The sequence below is a fragment of the Callithrix jacchus genome, chromosome 22, assembly GCF_049354715.1.
Source record: "Callithrix jacchus isolate 240 chromosome 22, calJac240_pri, whole genome shotgun sequence".
NCBI lineage: Eukaryota > Metazoa > Chordata > Mammalia > Primates > Cebidae > Callithrix > Callithrix jacchus.
In genome coordinates, this window is record NC_133523.1 from 6,704,970 (window position 1) to 6,717,492 (window position 12,523).

Consider the following 12,523-nt stretch of genomic DNA (forward strand, 5'->3'; position numbering starts at 1 on the left):
TTTCCATCAAGATAATCTGTTTTGCCTTAGGTATTACTAGACTTAAAGAGACAAAACAAAATTGGCTTGGTCTGAGAATAGGATGTTCAGAGCAGCAGATTTAATTTTGCTATAAAAAACCTCTAAATGTTATTTTTCCTGAAAGTCATGCTGTTTAGCATTAAAATATAGTTAATATATGAATTTGGCTTTGGGAAAAGGTGAAGTTCCTATATAACAAGCAAATGTTAAAAAAAAAAGTGATGTCACTAAAGGTAGAAATGAGCACGGCTGCCTCTTTCCTTCCACCTTCCACGTCACATATAAAGGCCCCTTTTGGCCAACTCTTCCTCTGAGAAGTCCCTCCTCAAGGGGCACAGAACTGATGGGGAAGCCAGAGAGAGGAAGCTCAGAATAGAGGTGAAAAGCCAGGAATGTGGAGGCCGACTTCTGCTCAGCTTTGCTCCCTTGCTTAGAGAGACTGGAGCCCAGGGCATCAGCCACAGGCCTCAGGACAAACCCTGGGCGAAAGAAAACAAAGCTGGATGAATCCTTGGAGACCATGAGATCCACTGTCTCACTCTGAGGACTCGGAAATTGGCTCTGACTCTGGCTGTGGATTGCGGCAGGTCCCAGGCCACTAACTCTGTCCTCTCTGGCCAACACCACTGCAGTCTGGGCCTCAGTTGGTGGAGCAAACCAGGCTCACCCACTGCCAAGCAACTGCAAAAAGGGCATGCAGCAGTTGTGGGCGGAGCCCAGGCCAGGCGTCAGCCCGTCCAGCCTGTAGACAATTGCTTAGCCTGCAGCTGGGGTCTGGCTAGGCCAGACACGGGGCAGGGTGCACAGCAGGGAGGGTGCCTGCCCATCTCCACAGTTATCCTCCTCCTGGGCACACTCACTAACAGGCACACCTGAAAACAAAATAAAATATATTATCAAATATTCCAGGGCAGGTGCAGTGGCTGACACCTATAACCCCATCACTTTAGGAGGCTGAGACAGGTGGATCACTTGAGGTCAGGAGTTCAAGACCAGTCTAGTCAACATGGTGAAACCCCTGTCTCTACTTAAAACACAAAAATTACCCTGGTGTGGTTGCATGTGCCTGTAAACCCGGCTACTCTGGAGGCTAAGGTGGGAGAATCACTTGAACATGGGAGGTGGAGGTTGCGGTGAGTGAAGGGCAACAGAGCAAGACTCAGTCTCAAGAATAAATAAATAAATATTTCAAACATACATAAATCTGTAGTAGCCCATATGCCAAACCCCTGGATACCACTCTCTGAGGTTATCAGAACATACTCATATGTAGTGATACTTGCTTCAGACTTTGTTTCATGAACTAAAACAAACTTACATATGAAATAAAGCACCTCAGAACCCCCCCACCTACAGGCTTATTCCACTACCAGTCCCTAGAGGTACCCACTCCTCTGGATTCAGAGTTCGTCACTCCTGTGCAGTATTTTATAGTTCTGCTACTTATGTGGATGTCTTTAAACATGTTTAAATGTTAGCTAATACGTGTATGTCCTATTTGTTATATATTATACATGACTTGTATATGTTATTGAAAACTTACTTTTTTTGGTTAACTTTTTTTTTTGACAGTCTTGCTCTGTCTCAGGCTGGAGTGCAATGGCACCACCTTGCTCAGTGCATCCTCTGACTCCCTGGTTCAAGCGATTCTCCTGCCTCAGCCTCCCAAGTAGCTGGGATTACAGGCACGCACCACCACGCCCAGCTAATTTATATATTTTTAGTAGAGACGGGGTTTTACCATGTTGGTCAGGATGGTCTCCATCTCTTACCTCATGATCTACCCACCTTAACCTCCCAATGTGCTGGGATTACAGGCATGAGCCACCACACCTGGCCTCTCCTTGTCATTTCTATGTCCAATTCCCTCATTCCTATTGATGCTAAATCTCTTGCTGTTTGCAGGTCAGATCATTCAAGTTTCCTTTTTTTTTCCCCCCAGATGGAATCTTACTCTGCTTCCCAGGCTGGTGCACAATGATGCAATCTCTGCTCACTGCAACCTCTGCCCCCTGGGTTCAGATTCTCATGCCTCAGCCTCCTGAGTACCTGGGACTACAGGCACGTGCCAACATGGCCAGCTAATTTGTGTTTTTAGTAGAGATGAGGTTTCACCATGCTGGCCAGGCTGGTTTCAAATTCCTGACAACAGGTGATCTGCCCACCTTGGCCTACCAAAGTGTGGGGATCACAGGCATGAACCACTGTGCCTGGCCAAGTGAACTTTTCTATGAATTCCATGTTCATACTGTTTGCCCACTTTTCTTTTGGTTGGCTGACTTTTAAAAACATTAGTTTATAAGAATTCCTTAAATATCCTCCATCTGTATCCTTTGTTGATTACATGAATTGCAAATACCTGCTCCTGATCTACGGTTTCTCTTTAAACTTCGTTTTCGGCATGTTTGGTGGAAAAGAACTCTAAATACTTCGGCCAAATCAAATCTATCACCATTTTTCTTTTGACCTTATGCTTTTAATATTTTTTGCTTTTGAGACAGACTCTCACTTTGTTGCCCAGGCAGGAGTGCAGTGGCTCAATCACAACTCACTGCAGCCTCAAATTCGTGGCCCCCAGTGATCCTCTCTCCTTAGCCTCCTGAGTAGCCAGGGCTACAGGCATGCAGCCGACCAACCAGCTAATTTTGTATACATATATAGGGAGAGATAGGGTCTTGTTATGTTACCCTGGCTGGTCTGGAAGTCCTGGGCTCAAGCAATCCTCCTGTTTTAGCCTCCCAAAGTGCTGGGATTACAGGTGTGAACCACCACACCCATCCACTTTCAGTACTCTATTTAAGAAATTACTTTCTATGTACTACGGAATGAATGTGTTCCTTCAAAATTTGTATGTTGAAATCCTAGCCTCTAATGTAATGGTGTTAGGAGGTGAGGCCCTTGGGAGGTCATTAGCTCCGTAGGGTGGAGCTCTCATGATGGATCAGCACCTCTATAAGAAGAGATGCAGAGCCAGGTCCTTTGCTCTCAGGCCCCTCTGCTTCATTCTCTGGACAGGAGAGTCCTACGTGCTTGTGGGGCCACCTCGGCCTCTCCTCTGGGGTCCTAGTCTTGGGCTTGAAGTCTCTCTGGGGGTCTTCACAGTGCTTGGCCTCAGGAGGGAGGTTCAGTGACTTGGGTTTCACTTCGTACCTGCTGGGGCTGCAGCTGGCCTTGCTGGGCATGCAGGCCTCTGCAGAGTCCCCGGCTCAGGCCCATGCTCGGGGCTGGCCTCACTGGTGCTGGTGATGCTGGTCATGCTCAGGCTCCTCTCGATCTTGGCCATGATAGGGTCAATGTCCTCCTCCTGGTCCTCCAGGTCCCCGTCCCCATGCCTCAGGTGGTATGGGGAGGGGCCGGTGTTCCCGTTGGCCTCTATGGGGTAGTAGCCCTGGTAACCCTCTTTGCTGGGATAGTAGTGGCCATCTTCTTCCTGGTCGTGGGCCTCCAGGACAGAGGGCTCGTCCTCCAGGATGGGCAGGTGGCCGTCTGGGTAGTCCTGGCTGCCCTCAGCACAGTGGCTATAGGGGTGCAGGCCCACCAAGTCCAGCCACTCCTCTCCTGTCCCGGAGTAAGACTCTCCTGTCCTAGAGAAGGTAGCAGAGGGGCCCAAGAGCAAGGGACCTCCTGGTACAGCCCCTGCAGATGCTGAAGCAAGGCGGTGGGAGGGGCTGGGTGCCTTGCAGTTGTGATGATGGCTGAGCTCTTCACTGGTCGGTCTAGTTAGGAGGAATGCAGTGTGGATGCTCCTGGCACGTGTCAGTGTCGACGGGGTGCATGCCGTGGGCCAGGTACTCCTCCCCATTGCAGTCCCTGCTCTCCAGGTAGCTGTCGTCCTCCGGGCAGTAGCAGATGTTGTAGGTCATGCCCTCCTCCTCCTTGGGGAGGCCCTTGTCGTAGTCCTCCTCCTCGGAGGTGTTCACGTAGTTGGAGTCCCCATCAGGGCTGTGGTTGTGGCACTCCCACTGCTTGGGCTGTGGGAGAACGTGGTGGGAGGTGCCGCGGGGAATGGAGTGGCCTCGTGCATGGCCAGGCTTTGTGAGGTTCTGACTCTGCCCTTCCCAATGTTCCTCCCACACTGGCTGCCTCCTCCAGGAGATGATGGCTCCCTGAGCGCCTGCCATGGCCCACCGAAAGTGTGAGAGCGCGAGGAAGGGGCATGAAGGCAAACTGGGTCCCCAGAAAGATAATGTCCTGTAAGAAAACGAAGGCATGAGAGCCCCAAGATGACCATAATCCCTTGGGCAAGGGACTCTCTGGCCAGAGGGCAGCCAGTTCCAGGCCCTCGGGCACATAGTCCTCTACGGGCAGCTCCTCGTCTTCGCTCCTGGCCGTGGGGAACAGGGCCCAGCCTCACTCCGTGGTCCAACATGCCGCTCCTGGCGCTCTCACACTTTCGGTGGGCCATGGCAGGCGCTCAGGCAGCCATCATCTCCTGGAGGAGGCAGCCAGTGTGGGAGGAACATTGGGAAGGACAGAGTCAGAACCTCACAAAGCCTGGCCATGCACGAGGCCACTCCATTCCCCGCGGCACCTCCCACCACGTTCTCCCACAGCAACGGCAAATGACAGCTCCTCAGCGAGGCCGCGCGGAGCCGCACAAACCTTCTGCGGCGGAGTCGGAGTCGCGGCAGGCGCGTCCCGGAAGCGGCGCACGACAAGCGCGCAGGGCCGCGTCTACCGGGCGCACGCGCACTGACCTGAGCCTGCGGGACACGCGCCCCCAGCCGCTCGCTTCGCCTCACCCTCTCCTGGGTCGCCGAGGCGACATAGCGCGGCGGGAAGAGATGGAATACGAAGATGCCTCGGAGCCGGGCGTGCACGAGGCCCTGGTCCCTGGACCCCGGCCCCCGGCCCCCGGCCCCCGGCGCTGGGACAGTGGGCAGGGCGGGCGCGCCCGGAGCTCAGACGCTGGAAGGCGTGGCGCCCTCAAACCTGGGCCCTGGGAAGCACCCAGATTCCGAAGGCACGGCCTGGCCCTGCTGGCTGGGTAGCTGCAGGGGTCTAGTCCGGTTAGTAGAGCCGGTGAACACGAGGCTCCCACCGTGCCACGGCCGCCGCACTACGCCCTGCTCACCTGACCTCCACCACCACCGCAGCTGTAAGAGGCTACCCTAGACCAACGAACCCTCGGGGCTCCTCAGAAAACCCCATCCGTCAGGAGAGGCTCCCTGCTGCCTCCCCACCGCAGCTACCCTAGGCCCGTGCAAGGCTCCAAGTGTTCCCTACCAGTCCCCTCTAAGCACCCCGGCACCCTATTTCCCATACCTGTGCTGCTTTAGCCCCCAACCCTAGGGCCTCACTCCAAGCCATTCTCTCCTTGCTGTCCCGAATGGAGAGGACCCTGACCTCCGCGGGGCGCAGGGGAGCACACACTCACACACATCCCCAGGGGAGCCAGTCTTCTGCTCCACAGCGCGAGAAATTCCCTGAAGGCCCTGGAAGGTGATGCTGGAGACTCCGGTGTCACCTTCGGCCCTCTGGCCCTTTCCTCGAGTCCTAGGCAGATGTGGTAAGCCGTGGGAGACGCACAGGGTGCCTTGTCTGGGCAGAGCGGGGGCTCAGGTGCCTCCCTCCCTGAGTGATTTGCCTTCTTCTCTTCTTGTGGCTGGATTAGGTGAAGCTGCGTCTGAAGTTGGGGGTAAAGGACAGGGGACCTAGTGGGTGAGAAGAGCCCATCTTCCTGCTGTCCTGAGGGCCCGAGCTGAGACCCTGAGAAGAAGGGGCTGGGGGAAGCCGAATCCTGAGCTGCACTAGGGTTAGATACAGTGTGGACTTGGCCTCTCCACACTCTGCCCCCACCAAAGTTACAAATCCCCAGGGCCAGAGCTGCCAGTGGGGGTTGCTCCTGGTAGGGCAGCTTTGTAGCCACAGGGCCAAACAAAGAGGCAAAGGCAGAGCTGGGGCAGGCCAGTGAGGTTCGTGACCCCCTCCCCGCTCAGGTGAGCATATTTTTTAACTTTAGTGGAGACGGGGTTTCTCCACGCTGTTTATGCTGGTCTCAAACTCCCGACCTCAGTGATCCACCTGCCTCAGCCTCCCAAAGTCCTGGGATTACAGGCCTGAGCCACCACACCTGGCCAGAATGCTGGTTCTTTAACGTCTCTTGGCAGTGGAGGTGAAATCTTCCTTAGAATTCAAAACCGTGGGCAAGCACGAACATGGGATTAAGGTCTGAATTAAATCTGTCAGCAGACCCCAAAGATCCCAAGCCAAGAATTCTGTAACAGGTGGCCCCAGATCAGCAGTGCCCACACGGGCCTAAACAAAAGCAACACTGTCAGAGAAATCTAAAACTTAAAAAAAAAAAAAAGCAAAGCCAAAAACCTACAGGTGAAGTTGCAATGAACAGAACGCAGCTGAGAAAAGGTAACATGACCCTGAGGCAGGACAGGCAAGCCCTAAGTGGCTCAGCCTGAAATGGTTCTTGGCTTTGCCCAGGAAAGAATTCAAGGGCAAGTCAGACGTAGAAGAAATCAGCTTTATTGAAGCAACAGTGTTACAGCTCTGGGACTGCTCCTGCAGAGCAGGGCCACCCCACAGGCGGAGCGGGGCAGCTCAGCTCGGGGCAGTTTTACATTCCTATTTATACCTACTTTTTTTTTGAGACAGTCTTGCTCTGTCACCAGGCTGGAGGACAGTAGTGTGATCTCAGCTCACTGCAACCTCCACCTGCTGGGTTCCAGCAATTCTCCTGCCTCAGCCTCCAAAGTAGCTGGGACTACAGGCATGCATTCTTATGCCCAGCTAATTTTTGTGTTTTTCGTAGAGACAGGGTTTCACTATGGTGGCCAGGCTGGTTTGGAACTCCTGACCTCAGGTGATCCACCATCCTTGGCCTCCCAAAGTGCTGGGATTGCAGGCGTGAGCCTCTGCAACTGGCCTTCCTGGCCTCATTGAAAGAGGAGTCTCTAACACTTTGTTTGATCTGTTTTTCCTAAGGCTGATTCATCTAGAGGGCCTTACTTTTTAAATTTCAAAATATGCCCTGTAGATGGCAGTATTACACCATCCTAAATCCACAAACCAAAATGGTTTTCATTTGAACCCTGGCTAAGAATCACTAAAGCAATATCTTGAGTTTTGTAGCCAGTGTGAAAGGAAAATAAATCTCCCCCCAAAATTACTAAGCCGAAGGGAAAAGCCAAGCTGGGAACTGCATCGGGCAAACCTGCCTTCCATTCCGCTCCTAAATAAGATAGATACAAAGATTGAAACAATCCCCATCCCTCCCTCACAATTTTCTGGTGAGGAAATTCCCTGTAGACAGAGGACAGGCAGAACCAAAGTCATCCCTCTGTTCACATGAGACAAATGCGTATCTGGTGGCTTCCTCTCTCCTATTGTTTCATGAAGCCAGACTAAGGCATAAGTGACTATTCCTGTAAATTGTGCATTCAGCGAAAGGCTAATTAGAAGCTCCAAAGAGGCTGGGTGCAGTGGCTCACACCTGTAATCCCAGCACTTTGGGAGGCCGAGGTGGGAGAAGCACCTGAGGTTAGGAGTTTGAGACCAAACATGATGAAACCCTGTCTCTACTAAAAATACAAAAAATTAGCTGGGTGTGGTGTTGGGCTCCTGTAATCCCAGCTACTCAGGAGGCTGAGGTAGGAGAATCGGTTGAACTGGGAGGCAGAGGTTACAGTGAGCCGAGATCATGGCACTGCACTCCAGCCTGGGCCACAAGAGCAAGACTATATCTCAAGAAAAAAAAAAGGAAATAAGAAATAAGAAAAACAAGGCCAAGCATGGTGGCTCATGCCTGTAATCCCAGCACACCCATCAAAAAATTAGCTGGGTGTGCTGGTGGCACATGTAGTCCCAGCCACTCAGGAGGCTGAGGCAGGAGAATCACTGGAACCTGGGACATGGAAACTGCGATGAGCCGAGATGGTGCCACTGCACTCCAGCCTGTGCAACAAGAGCAAAACTCGAAGGAAGGAAGAAGGGAAGGATGGAGTGAGGGAGGGAGAGAGGGAGGGGAAAAAGAGAAAGAAACAGAGAAAGAGAAAGAAAAAGAAAAATGAAAGAAAGAAAAAAGAAAATGAAATAAATGTAAGAATGAAAAAGATAAAAGAAAGAAAGAAACTCAATTCAACTATTTGTTTACCTGTGACCTGGAAGTCCCCCTCCTCGCTTTGAGTTGTCCCACCTTTTTGGATGGAACCAACGTTCATCTTAGATATATTGAAGATGGCTCCTAGTCTCCCTAAAATACACAAAACCAAGCTGTGCCTGGCCACCTTGGGCACATCATCAGGGCTTCCTGAGGCTGTGTCACCTGCACTTTGGGAAAATTAACTTTCTAAACTGACTGAGACCTGTCTCGGATATTTGGGGTTCATATCAGCAGACACTGATCCTTCTGAGGGCACAGAATGGCTTACAAGAGAGAGAACAACACATTGGTGTCCTAGAATGCAACTGTACAATTATTCACTTTTTTTTTTTTTTTTTTTGAGATGGAGTCGTGCTCTGTCAATAAGGCTGGGGTACAGTGACACTATCTCAGCTCACTGCAATCTTCACCTCCCGGATTCAAGCAATTCTCCTGCCTCAGCCTCCCGAGGAGCTGAGATTACAGGCTCTTGCCACCACACCCCGCTAATTATTGTATTTTTAGTAGAGATGGGGTTTCACCATGTTGGCCAGGCTGGTCTCAAACTCTTGGCCTCTGGTGATCTGCCCACCTTGGCCTCCCCAAAGCACTGGGATTACAGGTGGGAGCCACCCTGCCTGGCTATAATCTCATTTTCATTCCTCAGTGGCTTTAAGATCTTTTCCACATGACTACCCTGATGGCTAACACAATGTTCATCTTATGAAAACAGTAATCACCAATTACACATGTCAGCCAATGAGTATTTACTCGTTCATGAAAAACCATACATTGGTCTTCTACAAGGCAACTATGCAAGTATTCACTTGAAGCAAGGAAAATCTCTTCAACTCCACAGACAGGATAGCCACTCCCTTTGTGATCACGGATCACAGGGGGCAATGGAAGTTTCATAATCTATGGTCTTCACTTTGTTCTCTGGAATGTAAAGTAAATTTGACTCAGCTGGGCTTCTGCTACCACAGAACACTTAAAAAGATGAATACACACCTGTAATCCTTCACCTTGGGAGGCCAAGGTGGGCCTCCTGAACACTTGAGGTCAGAAGTTTGAGACCAGCCTGGCCAACATGGCAAAACCTTGTCTCTACTAAAAATACAAAGAAAAAAACTAGCTGGGTGTGGTGACATGTGCCAGTACTCCCAGCTCCTACGGAGGCTGAGGCAGGAGAATTATTTGAATCCAGGAGGCAGAGGTTGCAATGAGCCAAGATTGTGCCACTGCACTCCAGCCTGGGTGACAGAGTGAGACTCCATGTCAAAAAAAAAAAAAAAAAAAAAAAAAAAAAAGAAAGAAAGAAAAGGAAAAGAAAATGTTTTATGAGGTGTCAAGAAAGAAAGGGAAACTCAAAAACAAAAGCTTAAGAATGCAAAGAAATGATAGTGTTAGAGATTGCAGTCTCCCTGAGAATTCCCACCAATCTCCACTGACCTGGGATTTTATTGCAATAGGAGGCAATCAAGCTGGGATACTGAAAGAGCTAGGGGAAGGTTAAATTGGAAAACACCCACTCTCTTAAAAAGAACGCTTTATCAGAAATAAAGAATTTTTTTTTAAGATGGATTTTCACTCTTGTTACCCAGGCTGGAGTGCAATGGTGCGATCTCGCCTCACTGCAACCTCTGCCTCTTAGGTTCAAGCAATTCTCCTGCCTCAGCCTCCCAAGTGCAGAGATTACGTGCCACCACGCCCCTCTAATTTTTGTGTTTTTTAGTAGAGACAGGGTTTCACCATTTTGGCCAGGCTGGTCTCAAACTCCTGACCTCAGGTGATCCACTGCCTCGGCCTCCCAAAGTGCTGGGATTGCAGGCGTTATCCTCCACACATGGCCTTCCTGGCCTCTTTCAATGAGGAGTCTCTAATACTTTCATCTGTTTTTCCTAAGGCTGACACCTCTAGAGTGCTTTTCTTTTTTATTTCAAAATATGCCCTGTAGATGGCAGTATTATACCACCCTAAATCCACAAACCAGCATGATTTCCATTTGAACCCAGGCTAAGAATCACGAAAGCTGTACTTTGTGCTTTGTAGCCAGGGTGAAAGGAAAATAAATCTCCCCCGAAAATCACCAAGCCAAAAGGAAAAGTCAACCTGGGAGCTGCATCGGGCAAACCTGCCTTCCATTCTATTTCTAAATAAGATAGATACTAAGTTAAAAAAAAAAGAAAGAAAAAATGCTGCCTACCTCCGTTGTAATTTGCCCTTGAGGAAAATCCCTGCGGACAGAGGACAGGCAGAACCAAAGTCATCCCTCTGTTCACATGAGACAAATGCGTATCTGGTGGCTTCCTCTCTCCTGTTGTTTCACGAAGCCAGACTAAGGCATTAAGTGACTATTCCTGTAAATTGTGCGTTCAGTGAAAGGCTAATTAGAAGCTCCAAAGAGGCTGGACACTGTGGCTCACACCTGTAATCCCAGCACTTTGGGAGGCCGAGGCGGGAGGAGCACCTACGGTTTGAATTTGAGACCAGCTTGGCCAACATGATGAAGCCCTGTCTCTACTAAAAATATAAAAAATTAGCTGGGTGTGGTCGTGGGTGCCTGTAATTCCAGCTACTCAGGAGGCTGAGGCCGGAGAATCACTTGAATCTGGGAGGTGGAGGTTGCAGTCAGCCAAGATTGCACCACTGCACTCCAACCTGGGCAACAGAGCCAGACCCCATCTCAAAAAAAAAAAAAAATTCATATTCCCTTTATACCCTGTGCACCAAGATGGTACCAGTATATTCATGGAAGTTTACAAAATAGCAACAAAACAAAAGTAAAAAAATGGGAAACTCCATATAGCCATCAATATGAGGGCTATGTATTTGCATTGATTCTGATAACAGGAGATCCTGACAGACATGAGGTGCCTAAGAGGAAACTGGGGTCCTAGAGTGGCGTCAGTTCACCTTAAAAACTGGTTGCAGCATGGACTTAAAGGGAAGCAGTTCCCTTCCAGGCTGGTTTGTTTGCTCACAGCACACACAACACAGTAAAACGTAGAAATTGCAGCATATCTTGGGGCTAAACAGGGTAATAATCTCCTTTTCATTCCTCAAATGGTTCAAGCTCTTTTCGAAATAATGGCTAATCATCACGGGAATCATTTGGAAAAGAGCTTGTTTTCCATCTTCTGAAAATAATAATCACCAACTGGGCATTGGAGCCAAAGAGCATTTACTCCTTCCATTAAGAACAATGCATTGGTCTCCTGGAGTGCAACCATACAGTTATTCACTGTGTGTGTGTGTGTGTGTGTGTGTGTGTGACTTTTTGTTGTCATTGTTTTTTGTTTGTTTGTTTTTTAGATGGAGTCATGCTCTGTTGCCCAGGCTGGAGTGTCATGGTACAGTCTCAGCTCACTATAATCTCTGCCTCCTGGGTTCAAGCAATTCTCCTGCCTCTGCCTCCCCAGTAGCTGGGATTATAGGCATGCACCACCATACCTGGCTAATTTTTCTATTTTTAGTAGAGACAGGGTTTCACCATGTTGGCCAGGCTTGTCTCGAACTCTTGGCCTCAGGTGATCTGCCTACTTTGGCCTCCCCAAAGTGCTGGGATTACAGGCACGAGCCACCCTGCCCAGCTATAATCTTATTTTCATTCCTCAATGGCTTTAAAATCTTTTCCAAATGATTGCCTTGGTCGCTAATACCTGTACATCTTCTGAAACCAATAATCACCAATTACATGTGAGAGCCAATGAACATTGACTGCTTCCATTAAGAAGAATACACTGGTCTCCTAGAACACAACTTACAATTATTCACTTGGAAGAAGGGAAATCTCTTCAACTCCACAGACAGGATAGCCACTCCCTTTGTGATCACGGATCACAGGGGGCAATGGAAGTTTCATAATCTATGGTCTTCACTTTGTTCTCTGGAATGTAAAGCAAATTTGACTCCGCTGGGCTTCTCCTACTACAGAACACTTAAAAAGATAAATACACACCTGCAATCCCAGTGCTTTGGGAGGCTAAGGTGGCCGATTACTTGAGGTCAGGAGTTGGAGACCAGCCTGGCCAATATGGCAAAACCCCGTCTCTACTAAAAATACAAAAAAAATGTTATCCAGGCATGATAGTGTGCATCAGTAATCCCAGCTACTCGAGAGGCTGAGGCAGGAGAATCACTTGAACCCAGGAGGCAGAGGTTGCAATGAGCCAAGATCGCACCGCTGCACTCCAGCCTGGGTGACCGAGTGAGAATACATCTATAAAAATAATAATAATAAAAATAAAGACAATTTTATGAGGTGTCAAGAAAGAATCAGAAGCTCAAAAACAAAAGCATAAGAATGCAAAGAAATAAGCTAGTGTTAGAAATTGCAGCCTGCCTAAGAATTCCCACCAATCTCCATTGATCTAGGATTTTATTGCAATCGGACACAATAAAGCT